Source organism: Schistocerca cancellata, chromosome 2, assembly GCF_023864275.1.
Source record: "Schistocerca cancellata isolate TAMUIC-IGC-003103 chromosome 2, iqSchCanc2.1, whole genome shotgun sequence".
Taxonomy (NCBI): Eukaryota; Metazoa; Arthropoda; class Insecta; order Orthoptera; family Acrididae; genus Schistocerca; species Schistocerca cancellata.
Genome location: NC_064627.1, coordinates 147,942,316 through 147,960,667, shown reverse-complemented (window position 1 = coordinate 147,960,667; position 18,352 = coordinate 147,942,316). Strand labels below are relative to the sequence as shown.

Sequence of the window (18,352 nt, the reverse complement as noted above, 5' to 3'; positions counted from 1 at the left end):
TACTCGACCGAATAGTAGCGGCTTCGGTCAAAGAAAACCCTCATAACGACCGGGAGAGCGGTGTGCTGACCACACGCACCTCCTATCCGCATCCTCAGCTAAGGATGACACGGCGGTTGGATGGTCGCGATGGGCCACTTGTGGCCTGAAGACGGAGTGTGTATTGTCTGACTCACTGAAAACGTACAGCCAGACCAGGCGAACGGTCTACCCGACGGGTGGCCCTAGTCACACGACATTTACATTTTACGAGGTACCAGATTCCGAGTGTCCATTCTGGGTAGTTCCCTTGTCAATGTTCGCTCGGAAACTGGTTGAGATGGACGTGTATTCACTGACAGGAGCAATTCCTGTCGGGTTTGAAGCCGGTTGTCATCGACAAGAAGGGGCACTCATCTCTGGGCCCTGTCTGTTGGAATCTTCGTACGTTCACTGATCTTATGCCGTATTATTTTGTTGCAAGTGGGACACCGTTCCTGGTAGACATGTTGGACAGTGCACGTCGAACACCAACAAATACGGCAAACTGACCACGTCCAAACACTACACGTCTCTTCTGCCGCTGTCACGTCGTCCCATTTTACAGCGCTGATTCCATACAACCGGTTAACACGTACCACGCCACTTGCGGTGGCTTAACGCAGCGGCACGGGGTGGTATAGCCGTCCCGTATCAGTTATACACCACGTCTAGAACTGCGTAGCGATCAGTGTGCTCTTTTAAGTTTGTGAGCCGGCCGAAGTGGCCGTGCGGTTAAAGGCGCTGCAGTCTGGAACCGCAAGACCGCTCCGGTCGCAGGTTCGAATCCTGCCTCGGGCATGGATGTTTGTGATGTCCTTAGGTTAGTTAGGTTTAACTAGTTCTAAGTTCTAGGTGACTAATGACCTCAGCAGCTGAGTCCTCTAGTGCTCAGAGCCATTTTTTTTAAGTTTGTGACTAACATTCTGTCTGGTGAGATTATTCGGCTGTGCTGTTGTCTACTCACTAACGTTTGAAAATTATTTTCTTAAAGTTACTCTAATAACTGCCGATACAGCACGCCATCTGTTTGATGAACTGCGTACTTAGGGCTCGCGATGGGTGATTCTAAGATATTCTGCTTCCGTGGTAATAAACGATTCTTTCCGTAATGATACACGTGGACTGCAGTGTAGTTATACCAGTGCGAATTACATTACTTAATATAAGTGATACCCGTTGTTATTTCCAGTTTCGTGATATAACCCACATTTTGAAATGCTGAATAAGTTATTAATAGTTAAATTGTAATTCTGTGGAGGTAATGTAAGTTCGAACATTTGACAGTTCTCAGTTCTCATCTCGGTTCTCCAAACGGTTAAGGGGCAGCCATCTGATGACTTATTTCACCGTCTTAGTCAAGTTCGACATACTGCAGAAAAAATTGCCTGATTTTTAACTTGTGTAGCAGGTTCGGCTGTGTATCCATTTTCATCTATATAGTATTACCCATAAAAAGTACATATCTGGACCACTTTCGGCTAGTTACCATTCTGGTATCTTACTACCGAATGCAAAGTGAGTGCAGCTGAATATCTTGGCACCTGTTTAAAATACAGTAGGCGTCATGCCACCGCAAAATATTTTAATGATGCATGACCAACGGAAGTTTTAACTATATGTCAAATATGTCGTCCGCCTCCGTCGTCGATAAATTGTTTTATAAACTACGTCTTCAGCAAGGTATGGGAGTCCATAAACGACTTCTAACAAGACACAATGAATGAAATACAGTAAGTAAATCCTCAACGATAAATGAAAAAAAGAAAAGTTTTTACCATTTCCACAATTTATTGAAATGAAATATTTAAAGTCAGTGCGAAAGATAAAATCTCTGTTTGTGAATAAATGCAATATTTTCGAAAAAAAAAAAAAAAAAAAAGATTTACTTTGCTGCCTTCGGTGTGGAAGGACCCAGACTCGAGTCGCGATACCTCCTCAGATTCTTTTCTGAAATAGGAAGGCCAGGAACGCTGTCTGCTCAGCCTCGTGAGGACACATCAGGAGCTGCTTGAATGAAGAAGATCAAGATTCACCTACTGGCATTACCGGCTGAAAGGCTTGGCGTCTTGTTGATCGCATGTCCCACGACCATAGATCGCTCCTCGTACTACCTTGTGGGCAGTAGTCGGCCAATCGGAACACGTGTAACGCCTAATGCGTGAGCGGTTTTTAAGTGTACTTTTTTTTTTACCCAAATGTATCCGTTTGATGGGTTTACTGCATACACTGAGGTGACGAAAGTCATCGGATACCTCCTAATACTGTGTCGGACCTCTTTTTCGTGGCATAGTGCAGCAGCTCGACGTGGCATGGACTCAGTAAGCCGTTGAAAGACCCATGCAGAAATATTAAGTCAGGCGTCCATAATGGGATTCACGTCGGGCCATCTGGGTGGCCAAATCAGTCGCTCGAATGGTCGAGAATGTTATTCAAACCAATCGCGAACAATTGTGGCCCGGTAACATCCATAAAAATTCCATCGTTGAATGGCTGCAAATGGCTTCCAGGTAGGCGACCATAATCATTCACAGTCAATGATCGGTTCAGTTCGACTATAAGAGCCACTCCATTCCGTATCAGTACAGTTCACCACCAGCTTGCGCAGTGACTTGTTGGCAACTTGGGTCCGTAACTTCGTGGGGTCTGCGCCATGCCCGAACCCTACCATCAGATCTTACCAACTCAAATCGGGACTCATCTGAGCAGGGCCGGCCGGGGTGGCCGAGCGCTTCTAGGCGCTACAGTCTGGAACCGCGCGACCGCTACGGTCGCAGGTTCGAATCCTACCTCGGGCATGGATGTGTGTGATGTCCTTAGGTTCGTTAGGTTTAAGTAGTTCTAAGTTCCAGGGGACTGATGACCTCAGAAGTTAAGTCCCATAGTGCTCAGAGCCATATGAACCATCTGAGCAGGATACGGTTTTTCAACCGTCCAGGGTCCAACCGATATGGTAACGAGCCCAGGAAAGGCGCTGCATGCGGTGTCGTGCTATTAGCAAAGGCGTTCGCGTCGGTCGTCTGCTGCCATGCCCCACTAACGCCAAATTTCGCCGCACCTGTCCTAATACGTACGTTCGTCGTGCGTCCCACATTGATTCCTGCTGTTGCTTCACGCAGTGTTGCTTGTCTGTTAGCACTGACAACTACGCAAACGCCATTGCTGTCGGTCGTTCAGTGAAGGCCGTCGGCCACTGCGTTGTCCGTCGTGAGAGGTTATACCCCAACGATATCCGCAATGAAATGCCCCGTGCGTATAGCTCCAGCTATAAGTCCGCATTCAAAGTCTGTAAACTCCCGTCGTGCGGCCTACGTCGGAAACCTTTTCACATGAATCACCAGAGTACAAATGACAGCCCAATGCACTGCACTTTTATACTGTGTGTATCGGGATACTATCGCCATCTGTACGTGTGCGCATTGCTATCCCATGACTTTTTCCACCTCAGCGTACTTAAACATGGTTACACAGCTGAAACTGTGAAGTAGCGGAAAATGCAAAATAAAAGGATAATCTAATCCAAGTTACGACAAACAGTATTTTACATACTCAATTAGAAAACTTGCTTTGGCTGTGGACCCTGTTGCAAATTCATATTCATATTTTCTGTTTACAGGCAGCTTATTCATAATTATTGTGACAAAATGCGGGCCCCATTCTGAGATTTTTGTAATTACTATCGTAATTATCATGTTTTGCAATTCTGATATTCCTTTAGCCACAAATGTGTTACAAAGCACATGCATCGAGATGTAATGCGGCAACACTGCCCTGAAGCTTCTGGACGATGTTCCATCGTCAGTTCAGAAAATTAATTTATACCATTCAGAAATTTAAATCTTCGATTCCACAACATAAACACTGCATAATAGTTAGAGACGACCACAACCTACAGATATTTACGCACGGTTACTCCTCCGAATTATTCATAACTGCACCATTTATTTTCTGAAACTTTCTATAGTAATTATACTGATTTAGTAGTCTCTCACGGGTAATACTTGCTAAGACATTCATCTGCACTGGCACTGTAAGGTACCAGAATGGTAGCACTTTTATACACCGATATACCACATTCTGCAGTTTTAAGAAATCATACAAAGAAGAACAAGCTTCTTTATTGCTCTTTAATGCATCGGTGGCTGGAAATATCTTTTCGTTGCGCACAAGTTATAATAATGAAACCGCTACCCTGGCTTCAGATAGATGAAATGGAATATGACATCTCCTCACTCTGTTCTCTGTCAACCAACCGCAACACAGATAACCGACAGTTATTAATGACTGCCACAAATGACTAATATCGAACGTTAATTCCAGCGGCGATTACTAATATCGCAAAATAACGTTTCGGCCCTTGCGTAGAGGGAACAGATCTATCTACTCATTTTAATACGTTTCCAGTAAATCTGCATATAGTTTTCCCTTGTTAAATTCCGAAAATTGTACACATAGTTTTTCATTTGCTGTCGTAAATCAGAAACTAATGGGGGAAATTGAATTTCATTGCAGGTATTCTACGATTTAAAATAACAACACAGTATTGAAGATAGGCTAATTAGTTCACTAATTAGTGAATAGCTTAATTAGTTCAATAATTGCAAAGATTTTCCTGAAGCGCAGCACGGAGAAAAAAATTATATTATCATCACTTTTGAGTGAGCTGTAACGCTATTTGCCCAATTTATTTACTTCATCTCCAAAATCAGATATAGTTTATTTTGTATTTTTCATGGTTTTCTAGATGTAAAACTCTGCTTCCTTTCAAAATTAGTTAAGCCTGTCCGCCGGCTAGAAACTCCCTCCACGCTAAAGAAAGATATTTCTGCTTCGTCAATTACGGTGGTGTACATTATATTGTCTCCTATCCTGTAACCTGGAACGTTGTCAGAGATTAACACGGACTTAGTGATTAGAAGGACAGATCCTTATTTTCTTTGCTAAGAAGAATGTCAGTTGCAGAAACATCTGAGGATAGCATAATTTTATGCTCTCTTACAAAACAGTGATGCGAGCCTTATTTTGCAATCAGCAGGAAAGCGACGACAAAACAAACATTTTGATACCTTCCGTTCTTGCAGCCGTTTTCTGATGCTAGTTGAAAGCTGCAATTAGCGGCGAAGGGTGCGTAATTATCCCTCTGTGATGAGCGGCGCGCCAGGGTATTGCAATTTACCGCATCTCGTTAGCGTTAACGAGTACCACAAAATGCACGCGCTCTGCTATTGTTGGTACAAGAAACCCCTTCTGTCTGAAACAAAAGCAAACGAAAAACCATGATCGTGCTAGCAAGACTCAGTTCTGGCAAAGGGGCTTCCATCTGAGAATCCCTTATAAATATTCATTATACCCTCATTCCATCTTCATACGGGACGTGTTTGTCAACGTGAAACACGACGAACGTGCTTTCCGCCACAGTAAGTGCACGCTTAGAAACGAGCTGGTGCATCACAAGCAACGTGCCCCTCATCATGAAGTGCGTCCGTAGTGCTCTCCAGCGGTGCGTGTCGGCTATATCTAAGGCACAAACCACACTGATTTTTTTCTTTTTTTTACTGAAAATGGACGGCTGTAAAATAGCTACGGTAGCTCCCTTGTCCTTAGGCTAGCCATTTTGTTCTGTCTGTATTATACATTGTGCTGGATTTGTAAGGAATCACCTGTAGTTTATTGGTCCATGTTTCCTAGTGGGGTGTATTTTTCCTTCTTTTTCTGCTGTTGTTTATACCAACACTAGCGGGAAGTTGCGTCCCTGGCCGATATAACAGGGCAATATTTTGCCTACCCCAAAACACCGCCAGATGAAAGTAGTATCACCTTTGGTGGTCCGGAAACTTCTGTGTCACCTCCCTGGCGACAACTGCGGTGAAGATTCCTGGAACGCTTCCGCAAATTCTCTCTGTTGCGCTGCTAAATAAATAGCCACACTTCTCACAAACAGGGTTATATTTTGACCAACATTTTCACGATTACTTTTCGCACTACTCTGTTGAATCAATTGATTCAATTTGAGAATATTGTACATGACCAAACAAACGATTTAAGAATGGAAATATGGACTGACGGCGTGAATTGAGCTTTGTGTTAGGGAGTGCATTCGGCTAGAGTAGTCTGTGCAGGAGTGTGAGCCACATTGCCACGGTACTGTAGTGGTTAGGACTGCTGCGTGCTCTCCGTAGAAAGAAAACTGGTTCAAGGAATCAACGATCAACTTAATCCGATGTCTTGTGACGTCCGCCCAGATCAAACACAACGAAAAAAAAAAAAAAAAAAACGGTAGGCAGGAGATCCAGGTTCAAGTCCCGGTCTCGGCTTCTATCCTTATCACTTTATTTTTATTTATTTATTTGGTTGGTCTCTGCCTAAAATATGCAGGCGATAGCGTAATATCATTTTATGAAACACATGAATGGACACATAGAAATTGAGATCAATAAAATTATCAGACTATTGAAAGGGCTTTCTGGCCAGCAAATGAAATACGGTGATGGAATAATGTGATAAGTAAGTATGGAAGTGCAGATTTAAAAGCACTTATTTGGCACAAAACAAAAAAAAGACGAGAACAGCATAAGATTATAAATAAGTAATAATGATACAATTTCTTTACTGCATGTTTAGACAATATTTACAATCATATTACACGCACTTCAGCAATGGTTACTAATTTTAAATGATGTGTTATAGTTACATGGGTATTTTGGCAGATTGTATTTTTTTTTTTTAAGAAAAGTGGGTTGACTAAAGAAACTACAGTGCGAAAACTTGTGGCAAATTCTATTCTCAGGCGGTACAGATTTTGCCAAAACACTCATCCAATCCCTTCGATTTTTGTGCATGCGAACAGAATGTCGTTCATTTCACCTTCTGTACAGTTGGTGCACTCGCAGTGTGATGTTGGGTTGATTCCTTTGTGATGAAAATCATTCGGCAAGTAATTGATATCGGCCATCTAAGTGAACGGGACTACTCTGTGGTCAAAACAGTGCTCTCGTACTGGGAAGGGGCAGTTGTCAAATCTCCGTCCTACCATACTTTTCCTGTGTTTCAAAACAACTTGGGGACCGTGCTAGAGGGGTTGGTTTCTTCAGATATCACTCGGTCGATTATCTCGACTTGAGCTCTCTGTGTAATGACCTACATCGAATTCATGGGCCCTTACGGCTTGCGCCGGTACACCCGCTACCTATTCGCCCGAATCAGTTCCGGGTGCATTGTGGGAACACCGCCTGTTTACAGTTCTGCCACTGAGCAGTTGGCCAGGTGTGTCGCTGCTTCCGCTCTTCTGGCTTTGAAGGCTGCTCTAGCGGATCTTCTGCCGATGTTCCACGGAAGCTAATGGCCGTTTCGCTGTTGTCAGGCACGCGCGTGGTAGCTCGTTAATTGAATTCTGACGTCACGGTGGCCGGTGCGGCGTGTCGATTGCTCCGGGCAGTTGCAACTGCCTATTCTGTGCGGGACGGATCGTAGCGCTTACAAATTCTTTGCTATTCAGAATGGGCGTCCTCCATGGCAGACAACCAGCATTACGAAAAAATCGATCATGCGAATCGCAACTCTTGTTGTTCTGTCATGACGTTAGAAAAACGTGTGACTCATTGCCTCTTCAACGCTTACTAACGAAAATACGACGTATGACATACTAAATTTGACTGGATTGAGGACGCAGTATGATAACTTTTATGGGAAGTCATCGGTGGAGGTAGATGTAATTATAGGTGTGTCCCAGGGAAATGTGTTGGGATCTGCTGTTTATCTTCTTCTATATAAATAAACCTGTAAATGCCCGTCCCCGGTAGCTGAGTGGTGCCGGCACGGTAGCTCAGCGTGTTCGGTCAGAGAGTTGGTAGGGCTCTGTAATAAAAAAAAAAACTGAGTCAAAGGATCAACAACAAACTTGAACGGATCTCATGTGACGTCCGCAACGACCAAACACAACGAACAGAATGAAAAAAAGTGGTCAGCGCGACAGAATGTCAATCATAAGGGCCCGGGTTCGATTCCCGGCTGGCGCAAGTCGCCGAAGTGGCGTCCAATCGAAAGACTTGCGAACGGTCTACCCGACGGTAGGCCCTACTCACACGGCATTTACATTTTTACCTGTAAATGTTTGTTCAAAACCGTATACCTCCGAAAGCTCTTCACCGATTGCTTTCAAATTTTGACACAACGTTGCATTTGAGTACGCGCGTGGTTTTATATACCAGCTGGAGCGCCACATGTGTTATATAAATATGTATGTAATAATTATAGGGTAAATCTGTATTTTTATTTTATTTATTGAGATTTTCCTCTATACAAAGGTTTTTCTCCGCTGTAAATAACACCCGGAAATTATTACATCTGTCACATAATATCTTAATTTATCTCCTCAGGATGTCCGTCCAGGTGTTTCGATCTTGTGTATGTTCTTCCTCTGCCCAGGTCTTCTCATCGTTAATTGTATATTTTGGAGCCAGGTGGTCATAAGGCTTCCTCTTCTCTTCTTTCCCTCCGGTTCCCACTCAAGAATGATTTTCGGTATTCTGGTTTCCTCCATTTTCTTACATGCCCGTATTGTAAGTAACTTCCTTCTGTCGATCACGTCATGTATTCTTTTTCTTACTTTCTTTCTCTTTATTATTTCGTCGTTTCTTATTTTCTCTTTTATAGAAATTCTTGTTGATCTTGTCCAGAAGCCCATTTCTACTGTTTGCAGTGCTTCAGATTAGTAGTCAAGTCTCCACTCCGTATCTGTATAAAAATGTAAATTACAATGAAGTGAATACCCCCAGCTGCATACAGGCATCGATATAAGTCAACGGGGACAGTTGAAAAGTGTGCCCCGACCGGGACTCGAACCCGGGATCTCCTGCTTACATGGCAACGCGCTCTATGTGCCCTCCTTTTTTTTTCTTTTTTTTCCCGTGTTGTTCGTCGCGTATGGTCTAGGCGGACGTCACAAGACATTCGTTCAAGTTGATCGACTCAGTTTTTTATTACAGAGGGCGAGCAGCCCTCTGACTGTACACGCTGAGCTACCGTGCCAGCTGTCCAGCTGAGCCACCGACGACACAGAGGATATTGCGACTGCAGGGACTTACCTCTGGCACGCCTCCCGTGAGACCCACATTCTAACTTATTGTCCCGCACTATATTCATAGTGCCCCTGCCCATTGTACTCATTACTCGCAGCTTTTTGCCGATTCCCGTAAGAGTTCGGGCACTGTTTGTGCATCCGCACAGAAGAGGATGGTCAAATGGCCGGTGAGCCTTAACTATATATAATGAAGATGTTATCTGTTCTTTCGGACATGTCCGAAAGGTATAACATTAGTATAAAAATTCTTGACCGATCTGCTTCGAATTCTTACGCAGTACTCTAATGAACATTGGGACGAACATACGCTACATATTTTTAATATATGTGCTGTGTACAGGTCGCCTGGGTAGAACAACAGCTCGCACACATGATATTAGGGTTACGTGCTCCGAGGTGGGGGGGAAGAACTGTAACAGTGCAACAAATTAGTGACACAATACATAAGATGTACAGCAGTTCGTTGGATGTGCTCTTGGACAGAAACAACTAAGCAGTGGCTTGTCAAAAAGACTATGTCCGTCCTAGGCAGAACCTAAATCAATCCTTGTAGTAAACACTTGTACCTATGTGAAGCGACTCCACTTGTAGATTAAGTCTCACGGGCTGATCTCCACTATGAACTGTCGCTACGAACTGTACTAGAACTGTTCTACACCAACGCCGAACATGAACCCGTTGCTGCCTGTGGCCGCCTGATGAGGTTTGAAATTGGTACAAAACTAGGCAACCCGATTTAGGTGTTGAGAAGTGGTGCACTTCACAAAATGCAGACTCCTAGTACACTGTGGCTTTAATATCAGTGAGTCGCATATGAAATCAGTCAGTTAACACAGACACTCCAGGCACTCTACAAACAAGGTACTCAAAGTACCCTCCGCCAGACACCGCCAGGTGGCTTGCGGAGTATGGCTGTAGATGTAGAATAAGTCGATTCGAACTATCAGCGTGAAACGTTCAGTTATTGGTAGTTTGTCGTGTACTCTTTTTGTGGGCGCAGCCAGAAAACAACGCAGTTTTCTCGGTGAGAGGCTCCCCAGTACCTATTCTCATGTACCCTGTATTGATCATTATTGCATTTCCGTCATGAAAGAAATGGCCAGTGACCTCTTTGCACTTCTTTGAGTCATCAGTCTTTTGACTATCACGAAGTCCTCCAGAATCCTGTTGTTTCTTGGATATATTCCACTCTCTGTTTTTCGCTACAGTTTTTGCCTTCTGCAGTTGCTTCTAGTGCCATAGGAGTTATTCCCCGACATCCTAACACGTGTCCTACAGTGTTATCATGTCCCTTCTTGTTGTCAGTGTTCTCCAAAGTCCCTTTCTGCAGTCAACCTCATTTCTTATCTCAACAGTCCAAGTAATTTTCAGTGTCTTTCTGTAGCATCACATCTCACTTTCACCTCCTCTTTTCTGGTTCTCCAAACGTACATTCTCTGAGGCGTCCTTATCGGATAGACTTCTTTCGCCCATGGTGCAGCGGTTGGCACACGGAACTCGCATTCAAGAGGACGACGGTTCAAATCTCTGTCCGGCTACCCAGATTTAGTTTCCTTTGAAAAGTGCACAGCTGACGGAACGTTATACTTCCTCCGCCCCTGCATTCGGGAGGACGACGGTTCATACCCGCGTCCGGCTATCCTGATTTAGGTTCTGCGTGATTTCCCTAAATCGTCCAGACAAATGCTAGGATGGTTCCTTTGCAAGGGCACGTCCGACTTCCTTTCCCATCCTTCCCTAATCCGATGGCTCCGATGACCGCGCTGTTTGGCTCCCCCTCCCCCAAATCAACCAGCCAACCCTCCTTCCTACTTTCCTCCTTTTGGCCAGTAATGCCCTCTTTACTTGTGTTGATCTGCTTTTTAAGACCTCAATCCTTCGTCTGTCACGTGGTATTTTTGCTTCCAAATTAGCATAATTCCTTAACTTCGTCGACTTCGTGGTCCCCAATTTTGATGTTAAGTTTATTGCTAATCTGATTTCTGCGACTCTTCATTACTTTCGTCTTTCTTCCGTTTTCTCTCAGTCCATATTCTGTACTCATTAGACTTTTAATTCCATTCAGCAGATCTTGTAATTCTTCTTCGCCGTCGTTGAGCATAGAAGCGTTATCGGCGAATCTTATCATTGATATCCTTTCCCCCTGAATTTTAATCCCACTCTTGGACTTTTCTTTTATTCCGTGATTGTTTCTTCAAAACATAAATTGGACAGTAGGGGCGAAAGACTACATACCTCACGGTATAAAGCAGCAGTTTTCTTCCCCTCCAACAGAGATCTGCTTCATTTTCTGAGACTTTCTCATTGCTATCTCTTCTTAATTATTTCTTCTCTCTCGATTATTTTCAAACTAATTTTGAACATCTTCCACCATCTTAGACAGATCCTATGAACGTGTCTTGATTTTTCTTAATTCTTGCACCCATTATCAGGCGACTTCACCGCGTTCTTAGTCCCAAGGCGAAATATTTCGTGCCCTAGGCTTGATTATTCTCGTAACGTTTCAGTTCCGTTAACTCATTAGTCATTACTCTTAGTTGACAGAAACGTTTGCGAAACCCTCACATTACGTTTTTCTGGAGAGCGTACTCTGAAGAGGTGGCACTGGCGCATTGTTTCAATGGCTCTGAGCACTTTGGGACTTAACATCTACGGTCATCAGTCCCCTAGAACTTAGAACTACTTAAACCTAACTAACCTAAGGACAGCACACAACACCCAGCAATCACGAGGCAGAGAAAATCCCTGACCCCGCCGGGAATCGAACCCGGGCGTGGGAAGCGAGAACGCTACCGCACGACCACGAGATGCGGGCACACTGGCGCATTAGCAGAGAATTATCCTGTCTGTCTAAGAACAGGAAAAAGACATCCAGCTAGCCTCATGTAAAAGCGACAGGGATTTCAAAGCTGACGTTATGGTAACTAGTTCGAAGTAATGCCCTTTCACCTTTCTTTCGTAGACAGTTCAGCAGCTCTCTGACATTGAAAAAGAAGTAAGCAACTACAACGACAATCGATTGTAATAAGGACACCACTTTCACTATGACATCTTTCTTCTGCGAAGAGAGCAAGGAGTTTTTTTGTTCCATGAACTGAGTATTGTTTAAGGAACCTTTGCAGTGAAAACCAACTCCAACAAACTCGGTTGACAAGTGTTTTCAACTCAGAGTTCGATTCAGTTTTGAACTGTTGTCTGCAGTCGCGAGTCTGAACAAGTAGTTGAGGAAAGTTTTGCCTCGAGTTTGTAGATTATGGTCAGTGATCAAAAACACGCAAAGTTGTGTGACTTGTGCATGCGCATTTGCCGTGTCGTCTGCTGTGTTTCTTTCTTCGTCTGCTGTGGTTCTTTCGACAATGGCAACTCACGAGTCGTCAACAGATCCAACAATTCAGTTTTTGTTAGAAATTGAAATGAGGAAATCTCTGTAGGATTCTTCCGATTCTGCATATAAAGACTGATATAAAAGGAAAGATTTGTTGAAAGAAGTTTAGGATAAAACTGGTGTACCACTTGTGGAGCGTGAAAGGAAATGGGCAAATATGAAAACACAGTACAATGGTGAGCATTGTAAAATGGTCAAAACTAAAAGTGGGTCTGGGTCAACTGAGATCTACGTTCCGAAATGGATAATTTATGAGCATATGAATTATTTGGGAGACGTGAACAAGCCAGTGAGAAAAATATTTACGATCGTAAGTAAAATGTCATTTACTAGTGTAACTCACTGTAAGACTGTTAGTCGGAAATTATGTAATTACAACTCTGTTTTCACGGGAATTTATCTATTTCTCTTATCATATCATTTTGTCAAAATCTGATACGAAGTAGTTTGCAAATTAATGGCTTACATTGTTAATAACTAAAGCTATAAGGGTTTTGTTCGGAAGTTTTTAATTACATTTGTCTTCCCACTCGATATGTATTCATTCATATTTCTCTTGCCATTTCATTTTGCCAACATCCGATACAAAGTACATTGCAATTATATTCTTTGCGGTTCTTCCTGCGCTGCCTCCCTTTTCTCTGAAGACATTTATTTTGCTGAGATATCGTCCAACTGCCATCCGAACATCTGCCTGTTTCTGGATCTTCCATATCAAAACTGCCAGGTGGGGAGTAAACTGTGCACTTTCTGTATTTCTTCTAAGAAAACTGTGCAAAGACGCAGGTGCAGAAGTCACTAAGGTTGCTTTTTCAGGACTGAAGTGCATAGTTGTTCTAACACACAGAAAAACTGTTTACAATATTCCAAAAAAAATCCCCACACTTCTTCTAGCGCGAGATATTCGGTAATTAAACATTCTTTCCTGGCTGCCGTTCTCTTGCCATCCTGCGTATGGTTTCATCATGTACTCTGAAAGAGCAAAAGCATCATCTCCCACCATAACAAATGGCAAATCTTCACAGTCAGAGTCCATTTACATTGCTTTTCTGTAACAAAAGATAAAAACGCTGAACGTGTGTTTACAAGAGTTTTAAACTGTTGTCAACAGTTGTAAGTTTGCCAAACTCACAACAGTTGCAAGTTTGCCGAACTTAACAACTGTTGTATGTTTTTGTTTGTTGGAGTTGGTTTTCGGTGTGAAGGTACCATAAGACCGTTTGTGAGTCATCCACCGTCAATTACTGGTTTTTTCTCTGGCGCTTCCCTGTTGTGCACTGCAGTGGTTGTACGGTGGTATCTGTTGTAGAGATTGTTTGTTATTGTTCTCGAAGTTTTACAAATATCCTTGAATGTTAACGAATGTTTTCGAATATTCTAGAATATTATCGAATGTTCTAGAATACAACTTGGAACGGCACTGTCGCATTGATCCGCACTCCGGCAAAAACGTCTTACCGAAGAGTTGTGCTGTAAAGACAGAGGAACAACTCATCGAAAAGGTGTATCCCCTTGTAAAGAGAAACTATGTAAGCAAAGATTAATTATGTGAGTGAATAGTTTTAGAAAAGAAAAAATGACTTAGTTCAAGAAGCATATCAGCGTCTACAGAATATCAAACTAGAGGAGAAAATATATTTCAGTCCACTGATGCCATGAGTAATCAAGACAAAAGTGTCAACTTCCAAGCGGAACTCCTTAAGTTCATTATGCTACCGGTACGCGTTCGCAAGAAAGCTTTTGAACAATATCATTGAAGAGGAAATATTAACCGAAAAAGAGAAAGGCGAGCCAGTATTCATACCACGATTTCCACTCGTTTTCAATAACCATTCAGTCTTAAAAGAATACAGTTTCGTTAAGGTTAGAGTATAGTATGACCATATCACTATTATCAAACCACGATGACAAAATTGTGCTGTTACGGAATAAATTTAACAAAATCGTTTTCTTCGCACGGACAACCACAAAACTTATTCGTCTTTGAACTGAAAGAAATTATAAAGTGTAGCTTATGTGGATAAACTTTGAATGACATGATTCATTGCACTTTTTTCCATTTCAGAAAGCAAATGGAAATAAAGAACAAAAGAAGCGGGTTCCATTCAGCTAGTTATTGCACATTCGCGACAGCCACACTTTCGTTTAACTGCGTTTTTGCAGTTCGTGCGTATTTGTGTACCAGCTGAAGAGCAGAGTGGATTGTTTACAGCGAAAATACTTCGACTGCCTCGCATTTATCTCGGAACACGACACGCGCTGCTACACAACACAGTACCAGTGATGTTATTTTGCTACACCGGTAAAGAGTATAAGAGTATTGTATTTAACTCAGTTTCCTGTTTTTTGTTTTCATCCTGTAGCTGACGAGATGTTAGCCAACACTGTGCTTCCTGTAAGTCAGACCTCGATCCACAGTATCACCAATTATTTTGACGTACTGCTACAGTTGAATTTCCTTCCGAGCTCGAGGGACGCATGTCTGTACTTTAAAGTGGAAAGTACAAGCCTCTGTTTGAGAAGGATTTGCTATCAGATAGTTCTTTGTGTAACTTTTTTGTTATTAGCGTCTTCACTTAGGGTCCATCAGTCAGTATGTTCTTACATATTTTCGGAAGAAACTGCACAGTTTTTTTGTGCGTTACTTTGTTACTTCGTTAAGTGTCAATTGCGTCTTGTGATTTAGTTCCCACCAGCAGCGACTAAAGAGGTTTGTTCAAAAAATTCCAGAAGATTCGAAATTTCACGCCAATAGTGTGTTGGAACGAAATGCGGCTGGCATCCCTGCACACACGTGTTTAATGTGTAACTGCCGGAAGTTTCATTGTTGTTTGTCTGCCCATTACTGTTCAGTGACGTATTCAGTAGAACGTTGTGTCGCACAGTTTGCGAATTTCGAACTGGCAGAGTTGGAGGAGCAAAGTGTCTGCATTAAATTTTGCGTGAAACTCAAGAGAATCTTTACTGACAAACATCAGAGATGGAAGTCGTGCTCGGTGTCTAAACATGGCTGGACGGAAGTTACAGATGACCCTCGGTCAGGACTCTGTTCGACGTTTACCGACGACGCTCCAGGAACGTCAACGAAACTGAGCGTGCCAATCCAAGACTGTTCGAGAGGGTGCAGAGGAGTGTAACATCTCATTTGGATCACACTGTGAACTTCTGGCACAGCGTCTTGGAATGCATATTGTTGCCGCCAAGTTCGTTCCACGGCATACTGAGTCAAGGCCAGAAGACCGCCTCGCAGTGTGTGAGGAGCTTTTGGATCGCTCAAATGAGAACGAGATGTACCTTTAAGAGAATCATAACTGTTGATGAGACGTGGCTCTACGCTTATGATGCTGAGACCAAGTCTTCACAATGGGTCGGAAAAAGTTCTCCAAGACCAAAAAAAGCTCGTCAGATCAGGTCAGATGTAAAAGCCGTGCTGATAATTTTCTTTGACCTTAAAGGATTAGTTCATCATGAATTCGTACCACAGGGACAAACTGTTAATCGATGGTACTTTCGGGACGTGTTGCGACGTCTTCGAGAAAATGTTGGAAGGAAACTGCCAGAAATGTGGCGAGTCAAATCATGGTTCTTGCATCACGATAACACACCCACACATTCGTCTCTGTCCGGCGTGATTATTGCACAAAAAACAAAATCACTGTCGCTGCCCCGTCCTCCGTATTCTCCAGACGTGGCCCTTGCGGAGTTTTTTTTTTTTTTTTTTTTTTTTTCCTTAAGTTGAAAACACCACTGGAAGAACGAAGATATGCAACGGCAGACGAGATAAAAGAAAATTCGCAGACAGCGCTTCGCGCGATCCAGCAAGAGGCGTACCAAGACCGCTTCCGGAAGTGGAAACGGTGTTGGGAGCGGTGTATCAATTTTGGAGGAAAGTATTTCTAAGGAGACCATGTACAATAATCGAACTTACACAAGGCTCACAGACATTGGTTCTTCTGCCTTATCTAGATTTTGATTCACGGAGATTTCCATGCGGTTTTTTCCAGAGATTGTTGTTAGCTGTACGGATAAAAACAGTCTTGGATGAAGTTTAATCAAATTTTAGAGGCCTAAAACGTGAAGTATTTAGCTGTCGATGTTAATTTTTCTACAATACCATCTTGTAATTCAGGTTTCTTTGCGAAGTTAGGTCAGTGTACTTAAATTATTGCCGCACTAAGTGTTGAAGCAAAAATTCGGTGTTCTGTTTCCAAAGACCTCTGTTTTTTCATGCCAGATAGACAGGGCGATCGTGAGGAAATTTGGTGAATTCTGACTGTACATAAAAGGGAACGAGTTCTCGCAGTCGCTGTTGTCGTGTGTCAAGCTGTCGTTTTTATCATTCTTCTCGTAATGCTCTTTTTGAATTTAGTTATGATGTTGATTTTGCGTCAGTTGTCGAAAATGGAGGTCATGTTGTGTTGCTTCTTGCTCCGCTCTCTTCGCAGTTAGCCCTTCATTTAACCCAATTTTGTGGGTCGGTCCAGTGTTTTTTTTTTTTTTCGCTTTGTCGCGGGCCAAAGAACGCAGGTTGCGGGCGAAATCTTCAAACTGGAGTCTGCACTGAGAGATGTCGCGTATCAAATGTCAGAATTCTCAACGTACTCGAAAGTGCAACAATTTTCCACGAGCAGTTGCTTGGTCCGTTGACCTCAAGACTGCCCAAGCGCTTCTGTCAGGGATAAGCGCTTCTGTCCGGTTTGGTGCGATCCGAAATTCGGAACGAAAATACTCACAAGGCTGGCGATAAAGCGCTATCATCCAACGACGCGCGCGCGCCCACACAACAAAATAAATTTAGGCTCGCTGGCATACTGAATGGCCACACGCGTCGAAACAAACTTCATCGTCGTTTCCCTTGTAAAGATTAATTTCTCTTCCTACTTCCTCCCCCCTTTTCGAAACTTCCCTTCTCCTCTGAATGTGAGTTAGCCGAGTGTCGTTCGTTCCTAGACCAAGGCAGTAAGAAAAATCCTGTTCTAAAGGGACCCAGATATTAGCGACGAATCAGATCGGTCTGTCGCCAGATGACGCAATCAGTCTATTTGCAGGGTTTAATAGATATCTCGGGAGCCAGATCGAATGTCGCAGCGATGGATTGCTAATCGCTCGCAGATTCCATGCAATCTGATGAATGCCTTGCAACGATTCGACCATGTTTGGCAATATTGTTGGCTAGTTGAGATCACTTGAGCATTTTCGGTAAGTGCTGTTTCGTTTCGCTATTACCGCGTGGAGTAAATAACTTAACGTTGCTTTGTCTTCAGTGAGCACGAACCACTCGAAAATGTGAAGCCAAGGGTAGTAGCTACCACATATATTGAGATATCATGCAAATAAAAAAACATTGACGCTCTTAAGTTTTCCAGTAATTAGCGTTTAGAAGGTCGCACCATAGGAGTAGAAATTCCTGGAAAATTAATTAATGGTATAATATGCGGGCTTCGGCTTATTGATTTTAAGTTAGCCGTGAAACAACGCGTTATTAAACTTTTTAATTTCCATACAGGATGAGCAAACTCATTTTAGGAGTATGTGTACGTCCCCCGCCAATTCGTATAATCTGATTCCCCCTCATACAGTTGCGAGCAAAGCTTTTGATTTAGTTTCAACAAAATCTTTATTAAGAGTCCCTGAAAAACGTGTGTTCGTACGCTGAAGAACAACTGGAGTAAAGATAAAATACATAATTTTTTAATGGATCATATAAGAAATGAAAGAGCCGTTGCGTACGTGACGTTAGAAAACATACGAGAGCGTCATGCTTTTGCATAGCTGAGGACGGAATCGCATCCAAAAGTTTAGAGCAGGCTGTCATCCTGTACTGGTGTCTAATGGCCGGTCATAACATAGTGAGATATGACTTCCGACGG

General features: G+C 42.9%; 1 protein-coding gene across 10 annotated transcripts in view; it reads left to right on the top strand.

Moving 5' to 3' along the window:
* Positions 1-18,352, top strand: part of LOC126161441 (prolyl 4-hydroxylase subunit alpha-1) — an 806,800-nt gene that overhangs the window by 744,385 nt on the left and 44,063 nt on the right. The gene's annotated exons all lie outside the window — the stretch shown is intronic.